We start from the raw sequence: 16,974 nt of genomic DNA, 5'->3' as shown, positions 1-16,974 counted from the left end.
TTCATGAGCCTGATCTTCTCCTTATTCTACCCATGCCAGGTTGCAACAGAGGGGCTGGAGTTCATGTGTGCTGCCTCACAAAAACTCATCCACTCACAAGAGTCATCATTCTGAGCTTGGCATCAGTGACCAGAGGACTGGTCTGACCCAATGATCTGAGGCAGTTCCTGGAGCATCTGGCCAAGCCTCAAGCTTCCAAAATAAAGCCTGGTATTCCTTTGCCTATTTGGCATAGGAACAATTGGAGATTTCTTGGGTATGATCAGATTGGAAGGGTTTTTTTTTAAAACATTGATTCTAAATAAGGGCAGAGATTAGCATCACTCATGACACAAAGTAATGAGCAAAACACCAGTAATTATTGCCGATGTGCATTCAGTAACAAAAGTAAAATCTCAAGCGAACAGAAGGATTTCTGGGTGATTATTTATTCATTCAAAGAACTTGAAGAAAAAGTCTTACCCTTCTGGCTCAAGAGTTTAAATCTGACATATAATTCCAACCTAGGAATAAACCAGTGCTGTTGAACTCTACCTTGGGAGGTCATCAGAGAGGTTTGGAGATTTGGCACACAGGATTATATCAGTCAGACCTTTCTGATAGCAGATTTCCTGGGAGGCTGGTCTCTTTGATTGGCTAGTCATTTCCAAGGCTTTGGTATACAGTGTGGAAAGATCAACAGAAGGCTAGTCAAGTTTCTTGACTCAGGTCTGCTCAGGTCACCAGGTCAGTAACTCTGGGTAATTCATGTCCACTCTCTGGGCTTTAGTTTTCTTATCAGTAAAATAAAAGAGTTTGTGCTAGAAAGCCCCTCTCATAGTTATGACATCATCAGTTCAACATTTCAGCAGATATTTACTAAGCATCTACTATCTTTGGGACACTGGGCTAGATGCTGAAAATAAAGAGGTGAATTATTAATGGTCTCAGTTCCTGAGTTTCCATTATTTGGAAGGAGAAACATAGGCCTTGTGTGTGGCTCAAATGGTCAAACGCCCTACTACTAGCTGAAAGGTTGGTGGTTCGAATCTGCCCAGCGGCTCCTCAGAAGACAGGCCTGGCGATCTGTTTCTGAAAGGTCATAGCCTTGAAAACTCTCTACAACAGCTCTGCTTTGCACACATGGGGTTGCCATGAGTTGGAATCAACTCGAGGGCAACTAACAACAAAAACAGAGGAAGAGGCAGATTTTAACGCAACATGACGTATGCTGTATTAGGAATTTATACAATACATGATTCTATGAATTGTTCCCCTTACGTCCATTGATACGGACAAAATGGCTTTTGCATCAATGGAGTAAAGGCCATATTATGGCTGGAGTCTTCCGGATCAGAAGTGGGTTCAAAATTCATGGAGAGATTGATTTATTTGGTGAAACCGTTCAGTTCCCAGTGTTGTTTCTATTTCTTGCAACAGAGTCTTTTGTGTAGAGGCAATGACAAGCCATGGAGATAGAAGTTCCATAAACACGCCTGTTATTAAGCATTATCATAATGATCTGAACCAACCTGCTGAGCTTTTTGATGTCTGCTTAGCTCCACGGATTAAGACGAAAATCCAGGTGCGATCTCTATCATTGCTGCATTAGGATCTGTGGCCCATTAATCTCAGACTATAAATGACCATAGATAATCTCAAAGGCACATGTGCCATTTCACCTCCCGTCCTGGGGTTTCCATGTACTACCCCCACCCCACTCTGGCTCCCACAAGACTTGGGAGGGTTTGGGGCGGGGGAATCCAGCCAGGATGGTGTACTTTCCCTCTATTACAGTCATCAGAAATGTTTTCCAAGTGTTTCCCTTCAAACTGAATCTCCAGTGCCCATGGGCACTTTCCAAACAAGATACTTTCCAAGAGTAATATCTTGACGACAAAATCTGTAAAAGACGAAAAAAATAAAAGGGTGAGGGGATGTTTAGATATCGAACTACAAGCATGAACCAAATACCTAAACACACGGGAAAAGGATGTCAGGGACTGCTTTATTTGTCTACGGAGGTTAGTAAAGAGACATGAGTTCCAACCTTGGCCATGCTTCTTGTATTTGTGTGAGCTGGATGGTAGGGTAGTAGGACCATAGTGTTTGGAAACAGGTAAAACCAGATTCTGTCAAGAGCTCTGCGGCCTTCCTCATATTATTTAACTTCTTTGTGCCTCAATTTCCACACCTGTAAAATGAGACTATTAATATATACATCCCTGATAGGGTGGTCGTGAGGATTAGATAACATTATTTTAATAGCCGTTGAGTGTGAGCTGGAAAGAAGGTGTCCTATAAACCTGAGCTGTGTGTGCTCAGATCTAAGGTGAAGTGAACAAATGTATCACACTTATAAGCCTTGTCACCAGTGCCCACTCTCCTGGCTCCCAGGAGGGTACAGTAGGGACTTTCTCTTGCCCAGACACCATCACCCAGTTTCATTTGCTGTGGGGATGTGGTGATGCCAAGGGGCTAGCCTGGGAAAATATGGCCTAGCCTAGGGGTTGGGTTTCTCTGGATGGGTGATGATATAAGGAATCTACATCGGGCAAGAGCGTTAACTACCTGGTTTCTGAGTGCTCTGGCTGTCCACTCTCCTTTGGGCCAGGTACCAGCCAGAGGCCAGTGGGTGTCAGTGATTTTGAAAAGCATCCTGTCTGGAATAACCACCCTTGCATCTGCCCCACATGATACTTCCCCATTTCAGGCCTTTGTCTTTGAGGCAGGCTACATACAACACAGAACTAAACAACAACAATGAAATGATCCTGAAAGGTTCAACAAGGACAAGTTAACAAGAAAATTATAGGAAAACATAAAGGCTACACAAACCAAGAGAGAAAGGAATGTTCTATTGCTTAATGTATATGAAACAGTTTTGTAAACTGTAAAGTGCTTTTGCATATAGATGTCAGCTGTGGGTTATTATACCATCGTGATACAAGTATACTTGGACTCATATTTTGGTAGTCTGAATGTGCTCCTTGGGGAAACCCTGAAATTCTAATGAATGACCTGATTTTAGACTGTCTTTTAGAACTAATTGAAGGAAGGTGACTCAATTCAGATAAGCAAAAGGGATATCTTTGGGGAATTTATCTTTTTGTGTTTATCTCACCCCTTTCCTAGGGCTAGCGGAGAACTTGACACACAGTAGGCACTCCATGAATTAAGAACTTTATCTCCCTCTGTTTATTGGGTACTTGCTAATCATCCCTCACACTCTCTTTGCCTCCTTATCTCCCACTAAACACGCTCAATCATGCCTTTTGTGATTGTTTTCAATAAGGCAACACTGTACCTTACATTGAGGGGACACAGAGGACGCAAACCATGAGACACTTGGTGGTTCCTTTAAGTCAACCAGGAGTTTATTCCGGCAGGCCTGTTCCCTGAAAGGATGTCTCCCTTTAAATCCCCCAGTATACACAAGTTGCGTGTGTGAACATATGCTCAGATCTCCACGTTTTATGGAAATGACACAGAATCATTTTGCAACAAAGGAAGAGCTTTGGATGTTTTTTGAAGGTGTGGCAGGATGGCTGGATCTGGGCAAACCAGTTGAGTGGGTGCGCCCCTGAGCAACCTATGGACTACTCGAGAGGAAAATGAGAAACTAGAATGAGCCATGGGTTCAGAGACCAGAATAAGCCATGATTCTAGAAGGTACTAAGCATTCCTACCCATAATCCTGGATGCTGTACTCTTCACACCAGAAAATCCAGCCAGATGCAAGGAGGTGCCTAGCTAGTGGATGGTCTCCTGTTGCTCACCAGACTGAGAGCTATTCACACATTTCCACCTCACCGAGATCCTCCTTGTCAAAGAGCTTCCAGCTTTGTAGTTTTGGATCTGCCCTCTGAGAAGCCCTGGAGTACCCAAAGCTGCCCTAGGGTCAACTGAAGGGGAGAAGGGATGGAGCTAGATAAGTTTTTAAAGCCGCTACTTCAACTAAAGCAGCTCTGATTTGTTCTCTTCTGTATTGTGGAGTTCTTTTAATGATTTATTTTTAAGGAAAGAATACTTCTGCTCAAAAAAAAAAAAAAAAAAACCTTGAAATAAATTCCTTCTTTTTTTTTTTCTTTTAAGATAGACAAAGTAGCTCCAAGAGACAAAAAGTGAAATTGATCTCTTCAAAGTCATCAAAGATTTTCATGTGGCGTAAGTCAAGCCACTTCCTAGCTAATCTCTTGGCACATTTGACCCACTTTACCACTCCCTGTGTTTTGAAACATTTTGTCCTCTTGGTTTTCATGATAATACGCTCCTCTAGAGTCTGCACTTCAATATTGGCTGTTTCCTCTTGGTCTTCTTTGCTGGTACCAGTGCTCCACCTCCAAACGCTGGCCTCTCCAGGGCTCTGCTCTGGGACTGTTTCTCTTCTTCATCTCTATGCTCTCCCTAGGTGATTGTACTTACTCCCATAGCCTTGAATGCTGTCTGAAGGCCAGTGATTTTTGCGTGCATACCTACAGTCTGACCTTACCACTGAACTCAAGACTTGAATATCCAACTTCCTGTTTTCGCCACATGGAAATCCACTAGGCATCCCAAACTTTACATGTTGAAAACAGAAGTCTTACTCTCCCACCACCAATATATACCTTGCCCAGCTGTTCCCATTCAGCAACTGGCAAAAGATTGTCTCAAACACTAAGGTCCAAAACTTAGGAGCCATCATTGATTCTTTTCTTTCTCTTACTCCCGCATTCAGCATCAAGACTGTGGTTCGTAAGCATACACAAGCCCATCTCCACAGGTACCATCCTAACTTACGTATTCATTTCTCACCTATATCAATGGAATAACCTATTAACTAGTCTCGTTATTTGCACTCTTGCTTATACTTTCCTCATGATCTATTCTCCCTACAGCAAGTGAATCTTAGAAAAGTGTAAATCAAACCATATTACTCTCTGCTCAAAATCCTCCAAGAACTACCTGTTGCATTTAGAATGATACCCAATTTCCTTCCCTGGTACCTCTCCTACCTGAGCTCCAGGCACATAGGCTTTCTTTCTTCTGATTCCTGGAATACTCCAAGCTCAGTTTCACATCTGGCCCTGTAGTAGCTGCCCTCTCCTGCCTGTAATGCCCTTCCCGTGGATCTCAATCTCATGTCAAAGTGTTAACTCCTGACCTTCAGGGAAGCCTTCCTCAACATATTTTTTTCAAATGTAGACTTCCCAGGAACTCCCTAACATGTTTTCTTATTTCATTTCAATCATAGCACTTGTCACTATTCAACTTTTCTTTTTCTTTCTTTCTTTATTCATCATTTAATACACTGCCTCCCTCCTATTGAGGTCTGAGAGAATAGGAACCTTGCCTGTCTTGTGCAATGCATTCTTCCCAGCTCCTAGAACAGTGTCTGGCCCACAGTTGACATTTAAAAAGTATATTCAAGCAAATGAAAGAGAGTGACTTACCCAAAGTCACCCAGCCCTGGTGCAATCAGGGCTCTAATTAAACTGCCACACTCCAACTTCACTAAAGGACTCATGAGATTTACTCCTAGCGTCTCTGCTCAGGACAAAGTGTTTTATGGATGTACCTAACATCTTCCTTTCCATGGAGTAAAAAAAGAAATAAAGTTCCTTGAGATATAATCTTTGGAGTCGTGGGAATATTTTATTGCCTAGAAAATAATCTACTTACTCAATAAACATTTACTGAGGGCCTATTACATGGAACTGTGTAAAGCAAAAGGAGTATAAGAGGGAATAAGACATAGTCCCCACCCTTTTCTCTAGACAAGGAGAGAGACACCTAAGCAGGTCATGACAGTAAAAAAAAAAATTAGTGGATATAATAATAATAGCTAGCACTTACTGAGCACTTACTATGAATGGAGCACCCGTCTGAGGGTTTTAAGTGCCTTCACACATTTATTTCTTACAGCAATTCTACACAGTAAGTATTTACTATTATTCCCCTTGTTTAAAGTTGAAGAATCTGGGTACACATTAGGCTAGAGAACTAGTGTGTGCAGAATTGAGATTTGAACCTTGATAGTCTACTATGGTTCAGTGGTAGAATTCTCAACCTCCATGCGGGAGATTGGCCAATGCCCAGCCATCACCTGTCTGTCAGCGGAGGCTGGTGTTTTGCTGTGAGCTGAACAGGTTTCAGCAGAGATTTCAGACTAAGATGAACTGTAAAGAAAGACCTGGTCACCTACTTCCAAAAATCAGCATTGAAAACCCTATGGATCACAAATGAGCAGCATTCTGTTCCATTATACCCAGTTACCATGCCCTGGGGGCCAACTCAACAGCAGTTAATAACGACAAAATTGGGTTTTGTCCTCTCAGCCACTATGCTATACTGCCCCTCTCACAGAAGTGTGTAAAAGTGACATGGGGACACAAAGAGGATTTTTTTCCCTCTGTCCTTGGTGATAAGGAGGAGTTCAGTGAAGGCTTTCCTGTGGAGATGACATTTGCGCTGGGTTCTTGAAGGATGAAATGGGGTTCGCCAAAGGGAGACACTCAGGGGAGTATCCGAGGTAGTGGGAACAACTTGCTCAAAGGCACTGATGTGTGAAAGGGTCTGGTGTATCTGGAAACTGTGGAATTCGGTTGGCCAACACAGAGCGGGTAGTGCGGACGCGATGGGAGGTAAAACTAAAGAGGGAGTCAGAGGCCAGGGTGAGAGGTTTCTTGTATTACCAGGCAAGGAGAATGAGTTTTGCACTCTTGGCAATAGGGAACAAATGGAAAATTCTAGGCCAGTAAGTTTCACATTTTAAGCTTGTTTTAGAAAGGCCACAGGGGTCATGCTAAAGTGGGACAAGTGGAGAAAGGTAGAAGGAGGGTTATTTAGGAAGTTCTTGCAGTGGTCCAGACAGGAGGTGATGAGGGCCTGTAGACATAGTGGTTGGTCCTGTCTCCAGCAGGTGAAAAAGGTGTGTCTGATACTGTATGTGAAGGAGAGGAAGAGCAGCTGCTTGGCGTGAGCTAGGGGTGTTTGCCCAAAGTGTGCATGGGCCATTTCACTAACAGACAGGGTGGTCAGCAAGTCTCCCTGGCCTTTGGCTGACCCACTCTTTGACTCCAACCCACACTGCAAGGGCTCCAGAGACAAGGCCACCCAGCACTGCTGCGGCTTCAGGCCTTGATAGGAAAGGGCTTCTGTCCCATCGGTAACAGATGAGCCTCAGTCCAGCACTGAAGTGATGTCAGTGCGTGTTTGTCCTTCCCGGCTGTCAATGTGCTTTCACAACAGCTTTAATAACATGGTGATGTCACAGGAGATTGTGTTGGCATGTTTGGTAAAATGGTACACGTTTTTGCCTTGGAGATTCACAGTAAGTGAAGAGACTGTTTTTTTGTTAAATCTGGTTTAAGCATAGCATTTACTATAATTGTTTTGACCACAGAACCATGGTGTGTGTGTGTGTGTGTAACAATGCAAAAAACTTGAATGATTTTTCTAATGTTTGACTAAAAAAATGAAAGACATATGAACACAATCTACCATTCTAAGTATGGATATTCCATTTGGATTCTAATGCCATTAGCCCTTATCTTATAGATCTTTCCAAGCTGTGGGTAGTCAATTATAAGTTCATTTTCATGAACTTTTCCAGCCTTACTGCCTCCAATAGCCTGGCTTCTTCTTCTTCACCAAATTTGTGAGAATAGTCTAGGCTTCCTCCTACCTCCTGTTCTCTTTCTACCTTCTGGTTAATCAGACTTCACCCTGAGCTCGTCTCTAACACTACTCTCTCGGGTCACAGCTAAGCAACTCAAGCGACAATTCCAAAGATGTTTCTCAGATGCCTTCATTTTCTCTCTGAGCCAGTTGATAGTTTCAAAATAATTTACTCCTGGAATGCCATCTTCCTCAAGCTTTCAGAATATTGGACTACCCTGATTATCTTCCTAGCATCTCAGCCTCCCCTTCTTTGCCTCTGTACATCTGTCTTCCTTTCTTCCCTTATTCCAGATAATAAATGAGCTGTTGTTGTAGTTGTATGCTGTCAATTCCAACTTATAGTGACCCTATATGACAGAGTAGAACCTCCCCCATAGGGTTTTCTCGGTAGTAAGGCGCCCTGGTGGTGCAGTGGTTAAGAGCTTGGCTGCTAACCAAAAGGTTGGCCATTTGAATCTACCAGCCACTCCTTGGAAACCCTATGGGGCAGTTCTACTCTGTCCTATAAGGTCGCTATGAGTTGGAATTGGCTTGATAGCAACTGATTTGGTTTTTTAATCTTTATAGAAGCAGATCGTTAGGTCCTTTCTCCCACAGAGAAACTGGTGGGTTTGAATCACCAACCTTTCGGTTAGCAGCCAAGTGCTTAACCGTTGTGCCACCAAAACCAAACCCGTGGTCATTGAGTCAGTTCCAACTCATAGCGACCCTACAGGACAGAGTAGAACACCAGGGCTCACTAATAAATGAGCTATATTACTTATTAAACAGCTAGTATGTACTTTATGGAGACCCTGGTGGTGTAGTGGTTAAGAGCTAAGTCTGCTAACCAAGAGGTCCGCAGTTCAAACCCACCTTAGAAACTCCTTAGAGACATCCTTCTTAGAAACTCTATGCGACAGTTCTACTCTGTCCTACAGGGTTGCTAGGAGTCAGAATCGACTCCACGGCGATGGGTTTGGTTTTGTTGTTGTTTTATGTACTCAGTATTTCATTTCCTTGGATCTTCAACGGAGATTGGTAGCCTTAGACCATTTTACTTTTGAGAAAACAAGGATCAGAGAGGTCAAGACGCTTTCTTAAGGTCACACAGCAGTAAGTGGCAGGATCAGAATTTGCATTCAGATTTGTCACACTCTCAATTCTGTTATTTTCTCTACTCCTGTGTCTCAAACTGGGGCATGGGTGGCCCAGTTATAGGGGAATGCTGGCCAATTATAGGGGAATTTACTAGACTATTTATACTACTTAAACATTGTGGGGAGAAAACAAATACTTCAAAATATTTTCATAGTAAAACAAACTAGTCCGTAACATGGGCTAGAATACATATTCGAAAGATTTTTTAAGATGAAACTTGAAACTACAATCAAATGTGCTTCCTGAGGCAGTTTTGGGCCAAGTCTCCAGCCTCCCAGGGATATCAGTTTGCTCTTATTTACCATCAGGGCTACATCTGGGGAAAAGAAATGCTTATTTATAATATAACAGCTATAAAATAAATGGTTCTACCTTGTTGCTCTTCACTATAGGAGACATTATGCCAGGTTCTGTTTTTGTCTGATCTTTTTCTCAACTTTATTTTCGTGATTTCATTTATTCCTATGATCTTATCTCTAGCTTCCAATCTCCCTTTTGATGTATGCCATTCATTCATGTGTTCATTCATTCATAAGAACTTATCTGAGCTTCTGTTAAGAGCCTACAATACATTTCTATCTCTGTGTGTATCCAGAAACATCGACCTTCAGCCTCCAGCTAAAGTCCTTTGACGCACAGAAGTTTTTAATTTTGATGAAGTGCAATCTATCTATTTCATCTTTTGTTGTTCACACTTTTGGTGTTATACCTAAGAGTCCATTGTCAAAAATTAGGTCCCGAAGCTTTACCCCTGCATTTTCTTCTGAGTTTTTTATGATTTTAATTCTTACATTTAGGTGATCGATCCATTTTCAGTTGGTTTTTGTACATGGTATGTCAATCATTCATTCTTGCAATGTCAAATTTTCCTGGACTTCACCTTTGCCTTCATCTATAGAGCTAAAAGCATCTGCTGCCTAATTGCCCCCTCCTTTCCCATTGTGATCATCTTGAATCAGGCCTCCACTGGTCCTTGCCTACATCAGGGTATCCAACATGGATGATTTTAGCCTTTTGGGGACATTTGGCAATGTCTGGAGACAATTTTGGTTTTCACAATGGGGGGAGGAGTGTTGCTGGCATCTAGTGTGTAGAAGCCAAGGATGCTGCTGCTAAGCATCCTACAATGCACAGGGCAGCTCCCCACAACAAAGAATTGTCAGGCCCAAAATGTCAATAGTGTCACTGTTGAGAAATCTTGGTCTAGGCCATGGGAAAGTCTTGTTTGTTAGGCTCCTGCCTCTCTGTTTCTGGTTCATCCTCCACCCACCTTCCAGATTAAAGTTTGTAAAACATGTATCTTCTAATGTCACCCCCCTGTTGAAAACTGTCAATGTTTCCTAGCAATTCTCTCATGCTGTCATTCAAGATTCTCCCAAAGATTTCTAGTCTAGTTCCCACTCCCTCCCTTCATACCACATGCCCTGTAATTTAACTTGCTTGGACTACTCCTTCTCCCAGGGTATGCCTGCCTACACATCTTGCACCAACTATTTTCCCAGGATGTATCCTCTACCCTCACCCTCATACCTCCCATCACTGCCTATCATAGCCCTGCACCCCACTTCCAGCCCAACTGCAAAGAATACTTTTACTTTCTAATGTCTTTCCTGATATCCCCAAGTGGGTAATGCCTTTTCCAAACTCTGTTCTCCATGAGATGCCATCATTACCAATTGTATTCCCTTGAGGGAAGCAACTGAACCTTCATGCTATGGGATCTGCACAGCACAGAGCCTTACTTGGCGTGTTGTAGGATTTTGATTATAATGGGGGAAAAGATGATGTCAAAGGGAATGGGCTTTCATACAAGAAGGGGCAGAGAGGAGCATGAAGGACCACAGGGAATCAGATCTAAGGGCTGTGTGCCTGAAAACTGGTGGCCTGGGTTCATCTCTTCCCTGAGCCCTCCTCTTCCATTATAGGATCTCTATTAGTCCCTTCAATTTACTTTTCCTTCTTTCCTTTCTTCCTTCCTTCTTCTTCTACTTCCTTGATTTCCTTTTTTTAAAGGAGGAAGTACCATATTGCTGCCAAGGGGACAAATACTGGCTCTTTGTGAGAAAAAACTTAGATATAATGGTTTGTGGTCTTCCAAAGCTCAACTCTACCCAACAAAATCTTATTTCTTAATATTTAATTTTTCTCATTATGGAGAATTTCAGATTTAGTTAGCTGTTTCTCTTTGGAAGGATGGATAGTAAAAAAAAAAAAAAAAGGTTGAGAAATGTTGCTTTGGAATAAGGTAAAGGGTGTACACATGAACACATTTATATATTTTTAAAAGCCCACAGAAATTTTTTAAAAGGCTCTATTCTTTCTTTCATTTGTAAATAATCAGAGAAAATACAGGTATATCAACTTGGATTCTTAGTCCCTCACATATTACTTTCTCTATTTTGTAGATAAGGAAAATGATGCTCACACAAACGAACCATGTTTGTTTATCAAGGATCTCAGTGGAGCGCCTACTAATTTCATAGGATTTTCAAGATTTAAGGGAACTAATATAAGCAAAGTACTTAGAACTAAGAAGGTCACATGGTGGGCACTCAGTAATTTTATCCACTAGTATCAGTATTATTATTTTTAGCAGTAGTATTAGTATTACTACTAAATCCCAGGTTCTGAGCTGGGGCTGGGGGTAAGGCGATGGTGAATAAAATGGACATAGTCTTTACCCTAATGTAACTGGCAGTCTGGTAGGTGAGACAGGAAATCAAATCACTGTACCATGTTTAATTGCAAACTGATATAAGTGCAGGGAGCTGTGCAGTGTGTAACAGGAGGAACTGATTTAGTGGTGGGGAGGAGGAGGCAGAAGTAATGAGGAAGGCTTCCCTAGAGCAATGGTAATGAGCTGAGATCTGAAGAATGAGTCCAGTTAAGTGAGTGAATTAGGATGTGAAAAGTGCTCCCAGGGGAAGAACCAAACTATATCAGGGCTTCTGCACAGAGGGAACATAGTGTTTGAAAGGCAGAAATGACAGAGTAGCTGGACCCATGAAAGTAAGGCAAAAGTGGCTCAGGATGAGTCCAGAAAGATAGGTGGGACCTAAACAGGTCAGGTATTGTATACCATGAATGAGAATTTAATTTCATTCTAAGAGGAATTGAAAATCATTGAAGACTTCTAAGTAAGGGAGTGACATGCTATGACTTAGGCTGTTGTGGGGAGAGTGGGTTAGGACGAGATGAACGGCAAACATGAAAGGGGACTGATGAGTTAAGAGTTCTTGCAGTAGTTTAGGCCTAAAGTGATACCAGTGAAGATGGAAACAGGTATATACATTTGAAGATATTTAGAAGGTAAACGGAAATAAGAATGGATCACATGGTGAGGATGAATAAGAGAGAAGTGTCAAGGACAACACCTGTGTGTCTGGCTTTGGAAGATGCATGGATAGTGGCAACATGTCCAAGATTATCTAGTTAGTAATCAGCAGAATCAGGGTTCTGATCCAAAGCTTAGATCAATCGTCTGTAACTGCCACACAGCTGGCTCCCAGGGGCCAGGTTTGGTTTACTTCTGCTCCAGGTCCTGTTGACACATTATACCCTTGGATATGGGCCTCACAGAAAAGTTCTTCCAACACTGGAAACTTCTAACAACCTCTAGGATTTGGAGTTAGGGGACCTGGATTGAAATTCCTATAGCTTGTGCGGGCCACTGAATCTTACTGAACTTGGATCCTCATTCTGTTAAACAGAGATTGTCAAAATACTCACCTCTAAAGGTAATGTTGTGAAGTATAGAGAAGATGCATTCCATCTACATCTAAATTCAGGTACATCTGGTACATCAGGTACATCTGATTCTGAACCCTGGGTGACCACATTCCGGTCCTTTCCTCAAATCATTGTCGTGTCTTTTTCTCCAGAGGTTGCTCCTGGGGTGTAAGACTGAGAGGATCTTCTGGTTGGATATTCTTTCTCTCTGGGGTCAGTTGCGGTCCTTGCAAGTTAGAGCCTCCAGAAATATGTGGTTCATGACAAAAACCATTCTTCTTGCCATGCTTTCTCATCTGCAGCAGCCCATCTGTGCATCTCCCTCCTGCCATTGTTGAAATAATTTTTTTTGATCATGAGAGTCAAATGTTCCAAGGACTAGAACAGAACAAGAACACTACCACAAACTTGCTCTTACTAACACCGAAGGCATGGCTAATTCATGTCCTGATACATATTTGAAAAGCAAAATTCCAAACAAAGCATTCACTCAGTAGACATGTGATTTCAAAATCTAAATTTCCTTTTAGAAGGAGAGGAGGTACTTATATCAAACTCAAGAGCGAGAGCGAAGGGCCTTGGAAATGACAAGGACAGCAGATCTAAGTGACTAGTCTTGTCCTTCAACCTAACCAAACTACCCACTAGTGTGGACTTTCATCACTTAAACCTTCTATTCCTAAAACCACTGTCCCACTTCTTTTTTCCAAGCTAGTCCGTGCTTTCTAAGGGAACCTGATTTTGCCTGTGACCTTTGATTGATCATGGGGTCAATGTCTACTTATAGGAGAGAGTTGGAAGAAATTGAGAACAGATTGAAGCAGGTTTGAATCCTGGCTCGACTACATGAGTGAAATCTTCCACCTTATACCTATCTTATGCCTTTCAGAGTGACCGTCTGGACAAGGAGAATGGTTTAGAACTAAGCCTGTGACTGGCAAGACAGTTTGGAGCTGTGTTTTTCATTAGAGCGGTCCCTATCAGGTCGGTGCAGGCTTGCTGTCTTAAAGGAATTATTTGCTAAGGTTTTTTTAGGTCCAGATTTCCTGTTCCCCTTTTTAAAAATTAAGTTTTAAATAAAAACGTGTTTGTTTTTCTCCATTGTGTTCTGTAACTTTATCAAGTTAGTGAGTCCCAGTCTGAACTGGAGATACACCAATACAGCAATCCTGTCCTAATATGATATTCCCCCTGCACTCTGGAGGTACTTGGGTCTCCAAACTGAAAGCCACTCAACAAGGACCTCCTCCTGTTTTTCTAATTTGTGGTCAATCTTTAGATGAATACAGAGCAGTTCAGAGATGCCATGGAGAGGAATGAGAACAAAGTTTGTTGGCCAACTTTTCTTGGAAGTACAGGCTGCTCCCACCTGCCCCGCAAACTCCCATCTGAATCCAGCTGATGCTCAGAACATACCCCTTCCTTCATAATGCACTTTAGAACATAAACACAATGGGAAAAGAATGTCTAGTCCCTAAAAGTTTCAGGGCAATGTTCAGAGATTTCATCAATTGGAGAGTTTGGATTGAAGAACCTTCTGGGCTCCACCCAGACATGATATCCCAACTCCACATGTGTAGACAGTGAATTCTCATATGAGACAGGAGAGAAGGAATCTTATCAGACAAGATTTTACTGGCCAGGAGGAAACCAATCATTTAACCCAGACAGTGTGACCAGAGGAAAGAAATTACTACTCTATCAACTTATAAGAACTCGTTTCTAACATTCCAGCACCAGCTATATTATCAAAACACCCAGATTCTTAAGGACTCTCAAGTTTGGCTTAGAACATGAGTGAGACATTTATTGAGAACTACTGTGTGTCTTATACCACGTCAGGCACAAAGAAAAATGAGAAAACACAGTAAGTGCTTCAGAGCAGTGTCAGAATCTGGCACACAGTAATTGTTTAAACGTTCTGTTATTGTTGTTAGAAGTCACTGTTTTGGGCACATTTTCTCTCTTATGTCTGGTAGCATTTGACATAGTTAACTACCTCATTCTCGGACCTCTCTCCTATTAGAACCTTCTCCTACTTCTTGAACCATGACTTCTCCATCTCCTCCTCTGATGCCCCCTTCTGACTTTACATCACCTCTGGATGCCTCATTGGGTGAAGATATCCCAGGGCTTCATAGCTTATCTTTGTTCTCCCTTCCCCACCCTTTTCCTCTGGGTGCTGTTGAATCCTTATCATAGCATGGTTGATCATTCTCAAATCTGTCCCCTGACTGCTTCCAGGTGGTGAAGGTTTGGTTACATTAGTATTTCTTGTAATATACAACCTCTTCCAAATGCATTCATCTTCTTTCTCCAAGTCACCTCCAACTTACAGGATTCCTTTTTTGTTAGTGGCCAACTCTACTTCCTGGCAGTCTACTTCTGAAAATCAGCCAATGAAAAGCCTGTGGATCACAAAGGTCTGATCTGCAACTGATCATTGGGATGGCACAGGACTGAGCAGCATTTCATTTTGTTGTTCATGTGATTACCATAAGTCGGGGGCCGACTCGACAGCAGCTAACAATAGCAACAACAACCTCTACTTCAGCTCATTCAGCCTTACAATTGAGATTATCCTTTCCTAGTAGTTAGCTTTCTCCTCTGTGTAATTCTATCAATTAGTACTTCAAATATACATTATAAAAACAATTGTGCACATATATAATGTATAATATATACTATAATATACAATATACAATGTGTGAATATATATAATTAGTCTGTGTGCATGTATATACACACACAGACACACACACACAGTTGTTTTTATTCTATATATACACCACACATCATTTCATTCTTTTCTCTCTGGTTTCACTATAGTCTGTATTTTGGATTATGGCAGAAACCTTTTTAATCTCTCTTCCTCTTCTCCATGGGCTCCTGAGGGCAAGGGCCAAGGCTTATTCACATCCATATGCTGGATAGGTGTTCCATAAATTTTGTTGAGTAGATACATGACAAATGAATGGGTGAACAAATGAATAAACTAGCATGCTAACTTTTCTACCAGCAGTGTTTCCTTCTCCATTTAGTCATGTCCTCTGTAAGGATAGCTACCTCCTAAAAATCCCATCTTTTCCTGTTACTCTCATTCAAACACGTAAGTGGCTCTCCATTATTCTTTAGGCCAACTTTCAAACCACTCGACCCCTATTATCTTGCTCTGTCTGATGTCTTCTCCAATGCCACTTTCTCCTGCTATTTTCTACAAAGATCCTAGTGCCAGGCAGGTCTGGCTTCTGTCAGACAGAGGATTACTGAATACTCATTGTTTCTAGATCCTTTCTTAGGACTTTCCAATCTTCCTCTCTGACCATCCTAATCTGACCCATCATTCAGTACCCACATCCTAGGCCTTAGCAACAATGCAGCCCACACAGACAGAGCCACTTCTCCGAACTTCCCACACCCACGTGTCCCCTGCTTGGCTCTTCATCAAATGTTGCTTTTGAGGGTAGAAACCATGATTTATGTTTCTTTTGGATCTGGTCCACTGTTAAGGACAAAATTGATGGTCAGTAAAGTTTTATCAAAGAGAACTAAATTCAACATAAATTTTAACAAGAGAATTCTCTAAGGGGTAAAGGTGAGCTTGGTTCCTCTTATTTCCAACTAATCACTTAATGCGGAGTGGCTCAAACTCAACTCTTTGATCCTACCTGTCATGTAGATCCCTAAATGGTGATAAAAATGGTAGCAGCTGACATATTTGAGTACTTACGTCATTATGTACAAGGACCTGTGTTAAGTATTTTAATCATTGAAACAATTCTATGAAATATGTTCTATTATCCCACTTTACAGATGAGGAAACAAGCCCAAGATTCAAACATGCATCAAGCCCTGACCCTGCTTCATGCCCAAAACTAGATTCTGAAGATAAAGACATGAATCAAACACAGTCTAATAGAGAGTTACAGACTAGGCAGGAGAAAGAAAATGAATAATTACAATTCTGTTTGATAACTGTACTGTCAGAATTAGCGTTAGCACTTCCTTCGTGAAGTGAAGCCAGCAAACAACTCTGTCCAGTGTCTAAACAATGCCTTAAAAATAAGGTTGGCATTTTACTTCTGCAGTCTTCTCTTAAATAGGCCATGGCAAGTTCCAGTAGAGGGGCATCCTACAATATACCCAACAATATATTTTTCTACACTGTTAAGATCATCATCCACAAGGAAATTCTGAGAAATGATCACAGCCAAGAGAAATCTAAGGAGGCATGATAACTAAATGTAATGTGGTATCCTGGATGGGACTCTGGGACAGAAAAAGGGCATTAGAGAAAAACTAAGGAAATCTGAATAAAGTAGGAGCTTTAGTTAATAATAATGTATCAAAATTGGCTCATGAATTGTAACGAATCTACCACCAAACTTACCATGCTAATGTAAGGTGTTAATAAATATGGGATGTATGGGAACTCTGTAAGATCTTCTTAAATATTTTTTT

Source organism: Loxodonta africana, chromosome 9 (genome assembly GCF_030014295.1).
Source record: "Loxodonta africana isolate mLoxAfr1 chromosome 9, mLoxAfr1.hap2, whole genome shotgun sequence".
In the NCBI taxonomy this organism is placed as follows: Eukaryota; Metazoa; Chordata; class Mammalia; order Proboscidea; family Elephantidae; genus Loxodonta; species Loxodonta africana.
Note: the sequence above shows the minus strand (reverse complement) of the source record.